Here is a 19,824-nt window from a genome sequence, read left to right on the forward strand (position 1 = left end):
CAATTTTCGCAGTGCAAAGCAGTGATTTGTAGTGAGCAATAGTTAATATGAGAGTACAGCTAGTAATAACGTCATTCGATATGTAATGAGGAGGTTACTTTATTCATTCACTAGATATCATAATAATTTTACTTATTATAAATATTTCATACTCTCTCAATATATGTGATGCGATCAAGTAAAATCAGTCGGAACTCGGAAATATTGATTTTGAGATATAGCCAAACTAAGGAAATATTTCCTTTTGTTACCTCCTGTTTTGGAAACTCTTTAATTGCTCATATCTTTGGAACTGGTTGTTCAATTTCAATGGGGTTTTCTACAAAATCCAGCTTTACTGATTTTGCTTGATCGCATCACATATGTGATCGGAGACTACAAATCAGCCGTAAAGTCGGCCCGGTCAATTTTGTTTTATTTCGTGTTTAGAAAATAGATATCGTAAGCTTTAAAATGGTATATCATTTGACTTCAAACGATATGGTTTGTTGAACTCTGCTCCTTCAACAAAATGGTACCTTTTTTCGGTTCTACGTGTGTCTCTTTTTCCACATTGCTGGTAATAAATATCATACAGTCATAATTTGCGGTCATTTCAAATCATCCCCAAGTCAACGAGGTCCAGGAATGTCCTCTCATTGTTAATTGTTGATTATACATACTTTGACCAAATACAATGCACTGTGACCCACCACTTGAACAGGATTTAACCAAAGCAAACAAAGACTAGATTATTGACTAGTTATTGATTGGTTTAAACGCTATAAAATGAGAAACTTGTCGCATCAAATTGAGATACCTATGAATATGACCTTCACGCAAAAATAAAAAACTCAAAATACAATTTGCCGACTTTACGGCTCATTCGCAGTGTACGGCCATATATATCATTATGCACATAGTGATCAACAGAGGGCAATGAACTCTACAACAAGTAGACGACGGGTATTCGCCGTAGAAGCGACGTAAGGCTACCATAGCAATAGATGAATATAATATTGGAATAGATCGCCCTGCACTACAACGTTCACGCAGTACCGATTACTACGTCCCTTCAGAGCGAATAATGTAGCAATTCGCCGTAGTATTAGAAAGAACGAAAGAAAGAAAGAAAGAAAGAAAGAAAGAACGAAAGAAAGAAAGAAAGAAAGAAAGGAAAAGAAAGGAAAAGAAAGAAAAAGAAAGGAAAAGAAAGGAAAAGAAAGGAAAAGAAAGGAAAAGAAAGGAAAAGAAAGGAAAAGAAAGAAAGAAAGAATGTTTATGCTATTTTGATTGCTTGTTATGAGCGTTATGGGGCAGAAATCTGGAAGGGGAAAGCACTTAAATGCATTAGACAAATTACTTTCATTAATAAAAGAGATTCTTACAATCCTAAAATATGATAAAAAATCATTTCATACTGTTTTCATTATTTCCATGGAACAATTTTAGTGTGCCAAAATGAATTGTTTACAGTTTCGCGTAATAAAACATGCCGACTCTTTCGTCCGAAGAAAAGTAGAGAACAGAGTCTTATCAGGAGCCATTGAAAAGTGCTTGTTTGTACTCATTTTAATGCGTTTTCCAAAATGGTAATGAAAATGTATAATATCTACTTTAACAAAAAATGCCGTCGTCTACAGTTGACACCCGCGTGGTAAGAGCTAACAAAGCCCCATTTAACTAAACATGTATATATTGATTTGAATTCGCTCCTCGCATGCACTTTCCCTTGTAACGTAATAGAATATATGTTTAGTTAGGTAGAGGAACGCATAATGATAATTGTGTCAACATACAAAACATTTTTTTACAGAAAAATCTGCTGAGAGAAATACAATTTTGCCAGGCGATAATTGACCACTACACTATTCCATTTTTCACCCTGATGTAGCAGTGACGTCAAAGCGCCGAGGCAGCTGTTTCGCGCGCGCATTTATGTAGCGTCTTTAAGCGGGTTCGTGTAAATGTGAGCGCTTTGAGGAAACCCTAGCGATTTATAGCTGCGCCCAATGAAATGTGCACTGACGTCACTGCCACATCAGGGTGGAAAATGGTATGACAGCAGTAATCTTTTTTGTTATTTTTATTATTCAGACATTTGGCTGAAGAGACCAATCTGAATACTTAAACTGTCGATTACTAACGTTAAATCACTATCAATGTGCATTTCCGTTTTAGGACTCAGTCAGTTTATCCCGGGATTCTGTACATGTTGTTTATGTTGTGTATAATACATGACTCGGTCTGTCATCATTAAGCCCATTGTAAAATAGGGGCATTTAGTTAAGGAATGACATTTAGTTGTTTGTTTTATGTACGGTTCATGGAGGAGCCTGTATCCAGTGGAATTGAAGCTATAAGACAGTGCACCTGTTTTGATTTGTCTCTTTTGATATTGTGACTTTTAAAATCGGAACTGCATCATGCATCGGCTGTTGATATTATTCCTTTGATGACATCGACGATCCAATCTTCTTATCTTTCTTTCTTCACCCCTTTGCCTCTCCTCTTTAATTCTGTATATGACTATGGATCTTTTTTCCTTTCTTTCTTTGCTTTCTTTATCCTCTTCTTTTGCTTTATATTATAATTATTTTGCTTCTTCATTTTATATTTGCTTCTTTTTCATCGTTCATGTTCCTCTTTAAATTCTTCTTGACTTCGTCTACCTTTCCTCTATCTTAATTCCTTGTCATCTTCTACAAGTAAGCCTTTTTATTTCTTCATCGCATCTTGCTTCTTTTTTTTCTCTTTTTGTCGCCTTCTTTATGATATTCTTCTTCTTTTTCTTTTGTTCTTCTTCTTGTCCTTTTTCATCGTTAAAACACAACACACAACTCCGTGATCAATGTACTTTTCCCTATTCCCGGCATCACATGCAAATTGTTATTGCATTTTGGTTTCCACAACGCTCATCATTTCTGCAATGTCGTTTTCTCCTCATTAAACCACAAAGATAAATTGAAGCAGATCACATTATAATTTACAATTTTGAAATCTAAAGCCACGATAGGTGTGTCAACCTCTGGTGCTCCTCTTTGTTTAATGTTTTGATATTTGCGCAACCTAGCCGGCGGAATCCATTAGCCCGTTAACCTTGGGTACCTATTATTTGACATGACAACTCAACTCAATTTGACGCATTAATCCAAGTACTGGATCTATTATCTTAAAATCTAATTACCGTTATTGTTTGTGTAAGATATTTGCATGTAGAATGACAGAACACGAATAAAAGGCAACGTGTCAAGATAAGAGTCATGTCAAAAGACTCTTTTATTTAGTTCATAAAAACACTTGATTGAAGAAAAGATATAATCATCAATTTGTGGACGTCAATTCTTAAGGCCACAGCTAGCTCATGCATCTCAAATAATTAATTATGATCCTATGGATTGTATGACTTATGCTTGAGTAATATCCAAATGCTGAAGCGTTTTAAGATTATGGATACAAGAAGGAATGTATTTGGCATAGTTAAAAGTTTTCGATTCGATTTGTAGCAAATCTCTAACAATACAAAATATGAGGCAATTTACATCTTTTATTACATCTTTTGAAAGAATTGAAACAATGATCAATCTTTACTCTTCAGATTTTTTAGATTAAATTTGGTAGGAACGATTATCGTACTATTCCTCATCTAAAGATGAGGCAATTGAAACAATGATCTAAATTTACTCTTCAGAGTTATAGACAAATCCTCATATTTGTTTTAAAAAATCACACAAAGTAGATTTGGAGTAAACGATGCGCATTTTGACCATACGACCTAAGCGAGCAGTAACAAGTTTTTGCTTTTATTAGATTAATTTTGGTCAGGAACGATTATTGTAATTTGATACATAATGAGGGCCAATCGTAATGTTACGGTTTTTTGCGTAAACACTAAGGCATACAAAGCTCTATCGCGTAACGCAAATGCACTAAATGCTGGCTTGATTTGTTAGAAACATACGGTATTCGGTTTTACACACAATGTGAAAGACCATACATTCTTAGTAACAAGAATCCACTGCCAGAGGATAAAGAAATCATTTAGCTTTATAGCGGCGCATAACGATAGCAATAATTAAGCACCCTTTTACGCCAACAGTTCTGCCTGTAGAGTGATTGTTACGGAATCAATAATGTTGCACATGATCCTTATGGTATGCGTGAGAGGCTAGATAACCAGAGAACATTGTCATATCCCCCAGTAATTGACAAGCTTTCTTTGGCGCATGATAACTACAGCAAGTTAACTCAGCTTTTATTTTCTTCAGTCAATTCAATTGATCGGATTTGTTTCTACAAAAAGTCAATTATATTACATTGTTAACACACCTTATGCAATATTGCTCGTGCTTATAATTATTTCCCCTTATATAACATTTTTTATGTTGGTTATTATTTCTCATGTGTGCAACTCACAGACGAGAAAATTCACAGACCGATTTCCAACAGGAGAAGTCCCAGCATGGCCCAATAATGAGAGCCAATCGTTCCATTAAGTACGAGAGACAAAACTGATACGCACATACCGCATATTTTTACGGTCTTTTGCGTAAACACGAAGACATGCAAAGCTCTATCGCGTAACGCGATGCACTAAACGCTGGCTTGATTTGTTAGACACGCACGACCAACCCTCATGAATATACGAGAATTCACAGCAAAGGGAACTATGCCTGTTGGTAAACGGTCTGTATGATTTCTAGTTTGTGCAAGGCTTAATTTAAACTTTGTGTTTGCATCATGTTTAGCGCTTTAAAGCATAAACATATCTTACGACAGGGTCCATTTATTATAGTGCAATAAATATCACTCATGAATATGTATCTACTTTCACAGCTATATTCTTCACCTGATGATATTGTTTTGGATATTTATATATTCTTCACCAGTCAGTCCAGTGCGTGCCACAACAGTGTTGTAAATACACCATAAAGCACGTTTTATTGCTGTAATTACATTACTATAGTTTCTCTTTTCTTAAGCGCATGGTAAAAACTGTGTAAAGTTTTATTTTAAGTCATCTAGACGGTCATTATTAAATTGTGATTCAAAGTAATGTCTGTTTATCATTTATAGAACTATCATTATCATTAATGACCTTGTAGTTAATGGTATAAATAATGACGTAATTCAAATTGGTGTTGAGGATAATTTTCCAACATAAAACCATTTCTCATTTCACACACATTATCTATTTACAATGGCCTTACATACACCTGCTAAAATCATTAGAAACATGAAACGGAATTCTATGTAGCGATGAATCACTTGATTATGCCATCAGGGGCCTAGATATTGTGTCATATTGTCAACGTTTGTAGTAGCTGTAATAAACGTTTTGCATTTTAGCACGTTTTAAAACCCCATGAGAACTACCTGCCGATTGGCCAAAAAGAAGTTTTCATTATCAATTGAACCAATCAGCAGCCTTGTTAGAATAATTTCACCACAGAAAAAAATTGGGGTGAATTATTTGTAAAGCTCCATTCTGATTGGTGATTAAAGTAAAGATATCATGTAATTGATCAATCAGAGGCAATTTTAGATCGGCAGGTAGTGCTCGGGGGGGGGGGTTAATTATAGATCACATTAATTTAGTCCATACATTTCAGAATAATAAATTTATGCACATAATGGACGCGCATATCCACAATATACAGTACCTTAATTAAATAGTTTAACACTCGTTACGTAAATACCAAATTGCATACGTGAAAATTATTTTTTAAATTCTTTTTCACTTTAAGTATCATTTCCAAGAATAAACATATACAACTAAAAGATCGATTCACATTACCTGATTATATTGAAATACAAGCAAGTAACAAGTGATATAAGTTTTTTCTTTAACAATATCGACCGCATTTGAATGGTGTCAGGGAGTTTGTCGCCCTTTTATCTTTATACTATATATTTTTAAACGATTAATGTACTCAATCGCTTTAAATTGCATATCTACGCTTTTGTAGCTAAACATTAACTGAATACATCAAAGATATCCACTATAAGGCTTTAAACACTTATGTCACCAAAACGCTTGTTTGATTTTCAGTATAAAAGAAGCAATGCATATTAGCTCAGCAAACCTTGCTAAACTAGGTTGCTGATACCCGTCTATGATGCAAGCAATTTACAAAGGAAGCTTCCAATATACCTGGGTGTATCATGAGGAAAAGCGTGTCGTGTACTTGTACACCCTGGGGTAAATTGTCAACCTTCAAATAGTCTTAGTAATCATCAAGTATCTAACAATTGACATGCAGGAAATCAAAGTCAACTAAGAGGAAATGTGAAGATGGCAAGAAGCAAGCCACTTATCAGTCTGCAAACACAATCTGTTACTGCGCTTTATGGCAAAAATATGATAAGTTTCCGCGTGTTTTTGTTTATTAGTTTTACTATCATCTAATTAAGAGTAAAATCAAGTGCCAAATACCTTTTTCTAATTGATGTCTACTCTTTGCGCTCATTGGTCCCACCAGGTTTTCTAGAATTAGATACCAATAATCAAATACAGTCTGTCCACGTAGATATTATTCATTTGAATAAACCTTATTTATTCCTTTAAATAAAATCTGTGACATCGGGGGTCGATTGCGTCACACGCGAACGCGACGCGAAGCGTAAAGAACGTGGTGCGCTCGGCAAGTACAAATCGCGCAGCAGTTGGCGCGCCAAAGAAGCATTGCACTGAAATAATTATTCTCATACCTCCAGTTTCCGAGGCCTGTTTACTTTGTACTTCTATGTGGACAGACTGTAGGGTTGGCCAAGCTTAAGAATATTGATGGTCTTTCTGGTACACAAGCCACGTAGCTGTGCACCACAATAGCCTTATGAGTTTGGTATTTATTTAGCCAATGATGAGGTAGAGCGCTTTTTTGTTTGTGTTGGAAAAAGCGCGCTGCCTCAAAAAGCGCTTTTTGTTTGTGTTGGAAAATACCCAATTGGTCAAATACCAATCGCTCGTCGCTCAGTGATAGAGTATAAATTCAGCTTAATGTGGAAGAGGGTAGTGCTTGTTTGTTTGTTAAGATCACATAAAAGCTATGAGATGTGAAAGTTGTGATTTAAACTGAAAAAATTAGTTTCAACATGAAAACAGATCACGCATTTGTCGATTTCCCTCACTTTCCCAGAACCTCTTAATATGATCTTGTAGAGTTAAACTCCATTATGCGTTGTACACATTATTTGTTGACTTTAGGGATAATTCGTGTAGTTTAAAGGCACATTGTTGAACTAGAAAATGACCGATGGCGAGGAAAAAAAGTAGTAGAAGAAAATAAACCCCCATGTGTGGTTCTGTCTCTCATTTGAACTTATATATATACTTACTATAGACTTACTACTCGTGAGTAGGAAATTTTAGGGAAATAACATCTGCCAGAAGATTAGTAGGGCTGATGATGCCTTCAAGATTGGACGTGAACATAGTAATATTTTTGAAACATAATTTTAAAAATGAAACCAAATAGCAGAATGTGCACTTATTTCATTAAGCCTGTTATTACACAGTTTAGAGAGAAATGTTCTGAATACCGTGTGAATCACACACCTTTATCATGTTTAAATCCATATCACGTTTCTCCATACTTATATAGAGTGTAGACAATCATTTGCTATTTCAAAACAAGAATCCTATACGATTTGTCATATCCTTTTTTTGTTTCCTATTTTTGACAATTCGTTTTCTATAGAAATGCCACCTTCTCGAAACCAAAGTTAATTGCATGGTTAACACCCTCCCACGGTATATTTTAGGATTTTATCATATTCTCTAACTGTTGTTGTTTCCTAATTTTGATAATTCGTTTTCAATAGATATGTCACCTTCTAGAAACCAAAGTTAATTACATGAACATTATGATTACCCTCCCACAGTATAGTATAAACGTTAATTCCACACTGCCACGTACACAGCACATACAATGGATAGCATTGCAGACGTTTGATGGACACCCTTAAGCGAGAACAAAGTACATTCCATTACTCGCTTCACCTTTTAATGAGCATTCAATTATTTGAAAGACTAACACTATTAACCAGTTTCACTGTCATTTGCCACTGAAAGCAGAGGTATTGTAAAAAATATATATGGGTAAAATAATTAGTTGTTACTTTTAATTCATTATTTTATATTTTGTCTTTATATAGTACTTTAAACAATAATATGTTTTCCTACAATTAATTTCTGTCAACCAGAAACAAGTGTAATGTGTAGTAAATCAAATACTAAAACCTTGAAAGCGATGTCATTATATCGAAGAGTCAGCGCGAGAAGGCCCTACCTGCAATAGCTGCCATATATATATTTGATACTTTCGAAATCTATATCATATGTATATTGTGGCACATGTTAACATATGGCACATAGCAGCTATTGAAGATGAGACATTCTTGCACAAACCCTTCGATAAAGTGCCACCCATGCATTTTATACATCAGTGAAGAAAGGAACAACAAATAAAATTATAAATATAACATTTATTGTAGCTAAGGACTACTATGCCTACTTGTACACTACACTACAAATAATACACTGCTGCCCATGTACTTCATTGGTACTCTAGAGTACGTGTGTGGGTACTCTAGAGTACACACATCGGAATCACACATACGACAGTACGCACAATGGTTCTGGATTGGTATTGCACTGGTACTCTAGAGTATCCACAAAGTAGCTGGGCAACAGTGTACCTCTGGGGATGGCAGCAGTGGGAACCAGTTAAAGACACATTAATAAACCCGGGTAATAAACTGAAACATCTCAGATCATTTTTGCAACAATAAAATATATAAAATGAAATAAAAACACTTAGACGGGTGTATTGGTGATGTTAAGTAGGTGCAATAGTTATCATTATTTGAAAGTCATTTCTGTTTTATTTTTGTTAACTGTCATAATTATTATAATCTGTGTGTGTGGTGTATTTGTTTCAATTATATTGATCACATTACAAGCAATTATGTTAAATTGAATGTTGTGACTGAAATTTCATTTTCATCAACAAATGCAGTCAAAATATTTAAATATCTATGACCATCCGTCGAATAGAATAAAAATAATTGTATTTAGATACACGGGTTTTAAGTTTAATATTTTAGTTAGGTGTACGTAAATTTTCTCTGGAATATTTTTTAAAAGCAATATTGATTTCAATAAAATACTTTGCCATTTGAAGCTATCTTTATAATACAAAAGCTTCGCGCTTCGCTAGGACCAATATCAGTACACCGCTTTGCGTACATTAATTATAACGCCTACTTCAAGTCATTGTCATATCCTTAGGGACCTATATCTTCGATTTTTATACATTATAGGAAATTATCTGTGTACAATATAACGTTTACGATGTCGCAATTTAAGTTAAGTTTAACTTCCTATATAGCCCACCTGATTTCTCTAGAATAACTCTTAGCATATACAGTAACTATAGCAACACACATTTGTCACGCTTGGTTTCATGCTAATAATGACTGATGCTGTCTTCTCGTTCAGTTTGGCGCGCAAAACAAAACATTACATGTCATTTATGGATCTAGCGGCGAAATTAAGGATCGATTTTTGTTTCGCCCAAATTCACGTGTTAAACACGTTGCTTTTGTTCCTATAAGCACACATTGTATGTCCGTGCGATTGGAAATTTGTAAAGAGGCTGTAAATTTAGTAAAGTGACTTCTAGCTAGGCAATATCCGCTACCTCCGGCTGCCAGGGAAGTGCATGAAATATTGCTATGTAAGGAAATACGATGGCTCCCATTTTTGTTGTTTTGTTGTTAAAATTGTAGATGTTACATATAATATTTTTATGAAACATTCTACGTGTAGACATCAAAGAATTTAAAAACAAGACGCATTCCCGTAGTTTTGGCCACTGTTGGATTCTTGTTGCTTGTCTATAAACCAATCACATGAGCTGGCACAAAATCCAGAAGTCCACCTCGTCCGACTTCGAGCTCACTGAGCCGAATGTAAAATGTAAAATGAGAAAAATGGTAGGGTATTCTAAAGGATACAATTTTTGGATTAAATGTGAGATTTAATTGCCTGTTTTCGATAAATTGTTTTTAATTGGATTTAATTTGACTGGACACGGACCGGAATCGGTTTTGAGTCCTAGTCCTTTTTTGTCCAAGTCGGAGCCGAGCTGAGCTGAGCCGAGCAGAGTCCGAGTCTGAGCTCGAACGATAAACCAGGGGTTTATACTGGATATGATCCAAGAAATAGTGATAAACGGTAAATCCTGGTATCATTGAACTTAAAGCAGCTATCTAATGCATGATGCATCTACAAAATACGCCCATTTTCAACTACGAGATAACCCACAATTGTGTTAAACAAGTGAAATGGGTTAAACTGCGTTCATCTTGGACTCACTTATTGATTAAATTCATGCTAATCCCAAAGGGTATTTGTTGTAAAAATGCGTATTGCATACGTTGACCTAAGAGCTGGGGTGTTTTAGCAAACTACTAGTATTTTACATTTTCTTCTATGAATTACGTAATTAGGTTTAGTTTGTACAATAAAAAGCAACATCTATGTCGAAACTTCAGAGTTTTCCATTATCATTTTTTTTCTAAAAGCGCCTTGGGACTGAGCACAATCTAAACGATACATAATTTGATTTCTTATTGCAATGAAGTTCCTGGTGTTAAGTGATGTTTAGAGGGTACTTGTAAGATCGTTCTCCAAACATGAGGATATTTTATAAAACGGTTATTACCGACAGTTACTTTAAAATAGTCACAATTTCGGAAATGAAATGTGCTTCAACATCCCTTTATTGTTATCATTTTTAACCCTTAAACTCCCTCCACGCGGGTGTCGAACAGACGACAAGTTGCAATTATTTTACAATTTTGGTTCAGTGTTTCTCAAGATTTTATGTTGAAGGCTATAGCTAGCAAAAGCAGACAGCAGTTTGTGTTGGGTATTGTTGGTTAGGTCATCATAATTTAATTGTTTGTTTCAAAGCCCCCACTTTTTTTACATGTTTTTTTTTCAAATATTCCAATCTTCTGATAAATATTTCTTTACGTCTCACGTATCATAAAAAATTCTTCACCTTGACCGTCACAGGGAAACCTCCTTGAGAGATGAAAATGTGGTTAATTATTGTCGATGTCAGACGTGAGATTTTTGTGTGTTGGATTTGGAAAAAAATCTTAATAAGATATGTCAAAAAGCTCGTCAGACAGATGAAAAAAAAAATAAAGGAAAAAAATCTTTAAATACAACTCGTATTCCGCGTTAGGTTTTCAATTAAAAAGGAAGCAATCTCAACAAGAAATCAATTTTAACAGTTGCAAATTACTCCATTGGACGCCCTATTGATTTGTACACAAAGCGTTCTTGAACAAGATAAGTACATCGCCGCGCCGTGCTTTGATAAGAACATCGAAATGCCACTTTTGATTTCGTTCCTTACATGGGTTTGAGATCACCGTTTCTTAAATTCTCAATCGATTTCAACAAATGATGTCTTCAAGGTATTGACTGCTGGTTTTAGTTATGACATACCTGTCTTTGTATATGATATAGGGGGGGGGGGGGGCATAATTGGTACCTTAATTCTATTGCGGTCAGTATTTTGAGCCATGATATTATCAACACTGCTACTATTTTATTTCCCGCCAAATCAACACCGATGTCTTAAAAAGAGTGTGACCAGCCGTAATTGCTACAAGAAAAGAAAGCAACAAAGGTAGAATGACAGACGCGAAAGAAGAGAATTATAATCAAAGCAAATAGAGGTTCAGACGAAAGAAATAAGGAAGCAGGTAAAACAATAGGAAAGTGGACTATACTACTGTTTTCGAGATAACATTCATTACACGAGGTGTTTTATCTGTAATGACCATTATTTTGCTTAACACTGAGTATCCGCTGGAACCTAGACGCATGCTCTCTTTTATACACCCATAAATTACGCATTGGAAACAAATTGACAACATTTCAAATAAAGTGCTGAAAAGGATGAAACTGCGCTCATAATTTTTCTATTGTTATGAACATAGAGGAAATTAACAATATAGGTAGCAATAAACAGAATACACACGTGGCGTCACAAAATTTATGCCGAGTTTAAGGGAACTGTGGCACTTGTATTGATTTAATAACTGTTCAGAATTTCTGGGACTTGTTAACTTCTGAATGAAGTTTCCTCACTTTCCGTTATATTCTCCTAGGACAATGTACCGATTTGACGACTGAACAGTTTCTTACGTATTTTGCACATACCGTTTGCAATAATATCGTTTGAAGGCAGTTTGAAGGTGATACCGTCTTTTGTGGGTTTTTTCTGGCGCCATTTTGATGCAGTCATTTCTTTTTATTAACTGTATCAGAAGGCCAAAGCTACATATTTAGAGTCAATTCTGCCCTACGTTACTGAAAGAGCACATCACAAGCATACAATTAATCAGCAGTAACTCGTAATCATCAATTTCTCACATGACTTGAGAGTTATAAAACTGTTACGCTTCGATACCATCAGATTCCTTGATATCTTTAGTAAAATCACTGGTCAAGATACCCATAGAGGCCCAATACATTCAAAATCAAAACCTAATCATAAAAGAAGTTTTCAATAACAGCACCAATACATTCAAAATCAAAACCTAATCATAAAAGAAGTTTTCAATAACAGCACCAATGTTAAATATATAGGAGTTTACGCATTCTGTACGATCTGCATCTTCAGATTTGGAAAGGAACCTTTAAAAATGTGACCCATATGTTATATATTTGATATAATGTATTAAGAGAACGCATTGTGATGTACAGTAACTACCAATTGCTTGACTGACTGAAGTATATAGTTCTTGTTCTTGATGCACCTGTAGAATATATATACAGTGTAGATACTTGTACCTGGGACGGGTATACCATAGAGCTCATACTTTTACCATGATAACGTAAATATGCTATTCTGAAACGAAAATGCATCTTTTGCATTTCTTCAATTATTTCCCATGAGGTATCACAATGGACCACAATGGCCTCATGCCAATGGCATAGTTCAATAACCTCAATTAAACACTCATAGTGCAAAATGTGACCTCAAGTTGCAGAGTATGAGTTTTTGTACCCAAATTTTCAAAGGTCATACAATGAATGTACAAATGTATTGAGGTTAAAGAACGGTGCCCTGATAGATGAGCATGTTGTGGATCCTAGTGAATACATGATACTTTATCACAAATGCGTTGAACGTTTTGATTAGAAAATAATAATCAGGCCACGAATATACGCACGTGACTTGTACCATTAACAATCATCTCGAATGTAAAACGTAAGGTTATGATTTATGACTTGTATAAACGATACTTGAAAATATAACTCATTCATCGATGTGAGATGTATATCTCTTACTCCTATGTGACTTACGGATAAAGCTTAACGGTCGTCTTTCTCTGCTTATAAGAACGAACATATCTCGTTTACATTTCAACCCACATACGTGCCCTCGTGTACATTCATGACACAAACGTAAAAATAGGGATTATTGCTCCCTTAGCTTAAAATGACACAAAAATGAAACACATGTACTACTTACCCTAATAATCTCAACTTTAGCTGAAGTAAGACGCACCAGTGTTTAAAAATTGATTTATTTCAATATTATTACATTTTGTATCAATTGGAACGACTCCTAAAAATTAAGGAGATTTAGATAATTGCTTTAAACTTTCAGGAGTAGATATTACTTTACAAGTTTGTACAGACCCGGAACAGGTATTTCTACCCTGCCCAACCGTTTATAAGAATTTTTGGGCATACCAATTAGAACACCACTTTCGTGTACTCGCACTGCGCAGTAAACACACTACATCAGCACAGAGTGCTTAAAAATCGATAGTGTGTAGCTTCCTTATAGTCAGGATTTCTGGAGTTCTTACAGGATGGGCCACATGTTTGTCAGTGAAGTCATGGATCTCGTGAATATCTCATGATAGATTTGCAGACGATGGCAGACTAAATCACGACTGAGCGTTTTAGTGATCTGCATTTGCCTCGTTCATGTGTACATTCGCAAGTAACATACGGCTCTGGTATTACATGGAAAAGAGTAAGCTTTTGTAAAAACTTCCCACACAATTGTAATTGCACTCACAGATACGGAAGAAACTATACCTTTGCAGAGATTTCTTAGCAACTTTTGAGCATACTAATTATATTTGATAGGTCTATCTAACGCACGCATTAGATTTTTCAATTCCTGGTTTTTACTTTCAGTTTTGATCACGTGGTTTCCCATTGTAATAGCTAATTTCTCATTGGAAGAGGTTATCGACAGCCTTGCCTTGAAGAAAACCATGTTTGCATTTCCGGTTTCATTTTTAGTTTATTACGTATAATCATCTGACCGTTTATCGTCCCAGCTAGAGTCAGCTGATCAAAGTAAATGAAAAGAGTCTTTAAATTTCGCAGTGCAGTTTTTGCAAGTATGAACAAGGGGAACAACCAGGTACAGTTGCATTTGCAAGCGTGGTAAATGTTAAAATAATCTATGCAGAGAAGTGAAATATTATTGAATGATGATAATATATAAGTGGGATGATAAATTGTAACAAGTAAGCTTCATTTAGATGAAAGTACGTCTGTAACTAACCTAGATTAAAAATGTTTTTTAAAAGTTTATTCAGACTACACTAGGTTCCAGCTTCCTAGCATAGTAATTCTAATCTCTTAATTTATAGTTTTTGCCTATTATAAAAACCAAAACTGAAAATTTGAAAAGGCCCATTGTGGTTTTTATAGCCATTTGTAAAGGAAAGTGCATTCATTGTAAAGACATAATATCATTTTACCATTCTATTTTCGTCTTGATTAAAAAAGAATCAATTTATAATTTACCAAAGATTTGAATGAACAGGTATTCTCGTACGAGTGTTACTATAAATTGACGGCTCATTAAATCCACAGACTACAGTAATTCAATTGTGTCGTAGATCAATACTATTTTGTTAACTCTGGTCCCTATTTTAGGCATTGATTACGGTTAAAAGCTCTTTAACTTTTTGCGTAAAACCCCAAGATGATTTGGAATATATTGTAAGCTCTTACATCTAATAAATATACGCTTTTAGCTTTCCGGCTGGGCTTTCACAATATACAATGTATTTCGTGGCTTTAAGCTCCCACGTCCACCTGAAAAACATCAATAACAACCTCTTTTCCTTTTCCTTGAAATGTCTCATTTTTGCTATAAAAACATTGTTAAATTTTTAAGGAGTCCAGGGAAGCATTACCATTTTTCGCTACAATACAGTTTAGTCAGAAATAAGAAAACATAAAAAATGTATATACGGTTCACTTGCCTATCAAGCACCCAGGCACACAAACCACCTGTTTCGTAATACGCCTGGAACCGCAGACTATCAATCTGTCAATCACATCAAGACATTTCCTCAATCATTCCCGCGCTTTTTTCTAATCTCCTCTGCGTTCCAGACTGCTATGTTTATCCAATATGACGTCTTACATTGGAAGTTAATCACGTGAATGATTTGAGGGTAGTTACATCTATCGCAACCGATCAACGTATAAGACTTGATGAAACAAGAGAGGTGAAACATAAATCATAACAACGCAAATACAACAATGCCTGACTGTCCCTCTATGACATTCTGCGATTTACTTCGTCATTTGAATGTGGAGGTACTGTCCATGCTATTATACAAAAAAATACAATCCACCATTTTTTTTGTTTTTAAAGGGGGTCAGATTTTATTGTGGTTTGTATATTACATTGAGCCACGTATCAAAATAATATGATTCCTAAGTTTTGAGTGATTTTGATATTAGAAGCAAAACGTGTGTCACAAAGGCGAGAACACTATACATGATATAATATGGTGGCAATCATAAGGGGGGGGGGTGATATGACATCTAAACATCCAAACATTCATTGGAATTGTTTAATAAATATAAGCTTTCTCTTGATGTCAACATCTCCATTTTGTTTGATAGGATAAAAAGCGGGGGCTGGGGATGAGGCTGACAATCTAGTCACACCCTTTAATTTGGACTATCACACATTTTAGCAGACCGTTTATATAGCGAAATATGTGTTTCGCGCATAATTGCACAACTTCGTAATAATATAAATACTTTGTGTATTTAGGAATATAACATTTAGGAGTTTTAGATTAACTTGTGCTCTCCCTAAGGCGACGCTTAAACTGAAGAGCCATTCCCGTTTCATTCAAATCACATGACTCGTTCTACGAAAAAAAGTGCGGATTGTTATTTGAAAGTGGCTTGGTATAATCTTGAATCGGTGAATCTCCAAATATTTATAGCAATCACGGTTTAGTAGGTGATACGGTTCCTGTATTCAGGTGACACGTTTTTCTTCACAATTTTTCACGTGTCTAAAACCATTGTAAGACAAGTTGAACAAAACTAGATTATATTTATAATTTTTATAACCCACTCAGAAACAATGTACTGCTTTTACCGGCGATACTACAAATTTCGGGAAAATATAAAACTTTTCATATCAAATAAAACGACAATCTGGGCAAAAGGACTGGGTTTATGTATCTACTACTGTCAAACATATTTACATGTAGTGTATTATCTCTAACTAAGACATACCCTTTTAGGACAACGACATCTTCATTCTCGTTTACAAAAGAATGGATCCATTAAAGGAATTATTCATTCATTTGTTGGTTGAGTGGTTTTTTTTGTCTGTGTTTGTTTATCCATGCAGGTAAGGGAAGGTTAACGGAAAATAATAAGAAAAAAAAGAAAAGCGCAGTGATTTATAGTGCGCTACGCAAAGGTACAACGTCTAGACGTTGATTCACAGGCCTCAGCACACTTTACAGGTTGTCGCTGACCACTAAGGCCCCACATCATTCCATAAACCATTTAACAACAATTCAGGGGCTTTGCTGCTACAAGAGCGCAAACCCTATACATTCCACAAATAACCTTCGCAACCAGGATCAGCTCCCCGAATTTCGTACGGGTTACAACGAGACAATTAGCAGTAAGTTCCTTGTCCAGGAGAATTTCAAGCTAACTCAATTTTCCACGAGAGCATACTAGGCACCGCCAGGGTTCGAACCCGCAACCTCTCGCACAATAGTCGAACGCCTCATCGATTGAGCTAACTTGACTGCTAAGTTAATGATATTAAACACAACAAGACACAACTTCATTCAAATTTACAAATATCCTTGAAAATCTGATGTTCATGCTTGAGTAAAAGTTAAGAATAAGATTTACAATGCTTTTGGATTACCCAAAGTAAAAAAATGGGATTAAAGGGGCATACGTCATTCTGTACTTGTATTATCGTATGATGTCACACATGATGAATTTCGTGGAGTAACCCCCGGCTAAGTATATTTGACAAACATTATCAATGCTCACTTTTGTGCCACAGAGACATAAAAACAAACACTATTAATATGTTGACGTTTCTCATAATTATGTTTTTACAATTTTATATAACTCATATAAATACACGACGCTACAAAATATGTTTGAACACGAAATTCAGCATCTGTGCCAAATTTGTAGCGAACACACATGTCCTAGCATATTGCAACGGATTTAACAAAAGCATATTATATATCTGTGAAATCCTACGCAAAGAGGTGTAGAATACATCAAGACAGATATTGTGAGTATCATCATAAGACGTAAATGCCATCTCAAAATACGAAGGTGAAATAACAAATGAAGTTTTATGGACGAATCTGGGATATTTGAATACATTTATCCATCAGCACTAGAAATGTTTATGTAGGCCAGAAATACGAAATACCATTTTCCATAACCTACTTCAATATATCGTAACAATACGTTTTATATAATCAAAGAATGTACGCTGAACACGTGTTTTTAAGGATTCTAGGAGAATATATTATGGGTATAGACTAAATTTGAATAAAAAATTGAAAAGCCAAGCCGTGGAGATTTATCTATTTATTGTCCGCATTCATCTTACCGCTCTAAATACGAGACACAAACCAACCTCTTAGCATTTTCAAACTTATTTTTCATTCGTTTTAGAAATTTGATTAAGCAATTCATTTTTAATATAGTGCACTTTTCAGTAGACCTTGAGTATTATTTTGTTTAATTACGGACATGCGTTGCAACATTTAATTGCAGGAAAGTTGAAACCTTTTAGAAGTCACGTTCAACTAAAGTGAACAATCAGTTTTACATGAATAGTGAGTAGTGCTAGGTAACCAAACACAGGTGTCAACATAATATAATAATGATGTTGAGATATTGATGATGTCATTGGTATCTATGAGGTTGATGAAATCGACTTCGAATGGATACCTATAGGTTTGATCAGCTCGTGATCGGCGGGCCTCATAACACCGCGAAATAATATCAATATATTTCATTTTAAGAATTTATTTGAGAAATATCACAAATTATGCATTCAAGTCCTATACTTTGTCTACTTTCTTCAACACGCACATTATAGTCCATACGGACTATAGAAAATCTGAGCTATCTCCATGCTATAAATCTGACGTGTTATATAATAACTGACGCGGCATTTGATTTCTTAATGCACAAATAGTGTATTTCTATTTGTAAAAATCAACGAAATTTTCATCCATTTGAAGGTCGAATCCAATTTGAATACTTTGACACATTCAACATATTTTATATCATTGACGGTGTCATTGTGAGTGCCATTTTACTTACCCAATTGACATGAGCGTGGGACAATAAATATTCATTTTCAACTCCGGATTTCAACTCTTTTTCAAAATTTGAAGGTTATCAGTATGTCGCCGCACATTTACCCCATGATGACAATGCTTTCTTTACAACGTTACCGAGGGTGTTCATTTCATTGAAAGTATTAGAGTGAAATGTGTCGAAATGATTCTTGCTAAAAACAATGACTAAACTGAACACTCTGATTACAATAACGAGCGAATGATTGAGTTCCCACGATATTGCTTCATCTCAAAACTACACTAATATCCCCACACAGAACAAGGTCATTTGGCTCCCAACTGTCACTCTACTTATGTTGGAAAAACAGTCATGTTGTTTCAAATCAAAAATTGTGAAATATTCAAGTAGCAATGATTAAACAAAAACAAGTCAAGCCTATTATAGTGACTATCATTTAATAAGGCGTCTGTCACTATTTCTTTGATATGCCATTCAAACCTCTTCAATTAAGAAATCAAATGGCGCGTCAGTGATTTATAACATGGAGATAGCTAAACAGATTTTCTATTTCGATTGCGATCAATGACATACACCCACCCTATTACCAGATTAATGACAATCTTTGTTTTTTGCTTTCTGCCACCTGTTAACGATATTAAGAAATTAATCGTCTTTTTCTATCTATATGCATTAATCATTCTTATCCTGGCCTGCGAGCAATCATTTTCACCGCTTTATTTTTTATTGCTTCAAAATTCACTGTTAGGAGGATAACTTTATTCTCAAGAAATTCACAAAACGAGCAGCAAAATACTTCAACTCAAATGATTTCTTGCGGGCGTATCTTTCAATACGGAGATAATTGCTGAATATAAAAGGTCCCAGGACTTGATGACAATACAATCATCTTTACTCCTAAGTGTCTTCAGAGAATGGTTGCTCCTCTATCCAATAGGGGCACATCAATTAATTATTTGTCTAAAACATTCTGTCACGCAGATATATATGCCACTGTTATAGTTTTTGCACTACATAGCAAAATCGTCACTCACTTATTTATATCGTTCACTTAATGATATATGGTATCGTAGTTGTGTATAATATGTGTAGACTATTGACGCCCGCGTAAGGTGTTAAATTACCAGCATATCTTTTATATATGTGAT

The 19,824-nt window shown here is 35.0% G+C and overlaps 1 protein-coding gene across 1 annotated transcript in view; it reads left to right on the forward strand.

Moving 5' to 3' along the window:
* LOC140156689 (uncharacterized) overlaps positions 1 to 19,824 on the forward strand; it is a 58,310-nt gene that overhangs the window by 21,212 nt on the left and 17,274 nt on the right. The gene's annotated exons all lie outside the window — the stretch shown is intronic.

The sequence above is a fragment of the Amphiura filiformis genome, chromosome 7 (assembly GCF_039555335.1).
Source record: "Amphiura filiformis chromosome 7, Afil_fr2py, whole genome shotgun sequence".
In the NCBI taxonomy this organism is placed as follows: domain Eukaryota; kingdom Metazoa; phylum Echinodermata; class Ophiuroidea; order Amphilepidida; family Amphiuridae; genus Amphiura; species Amphiura filiformis.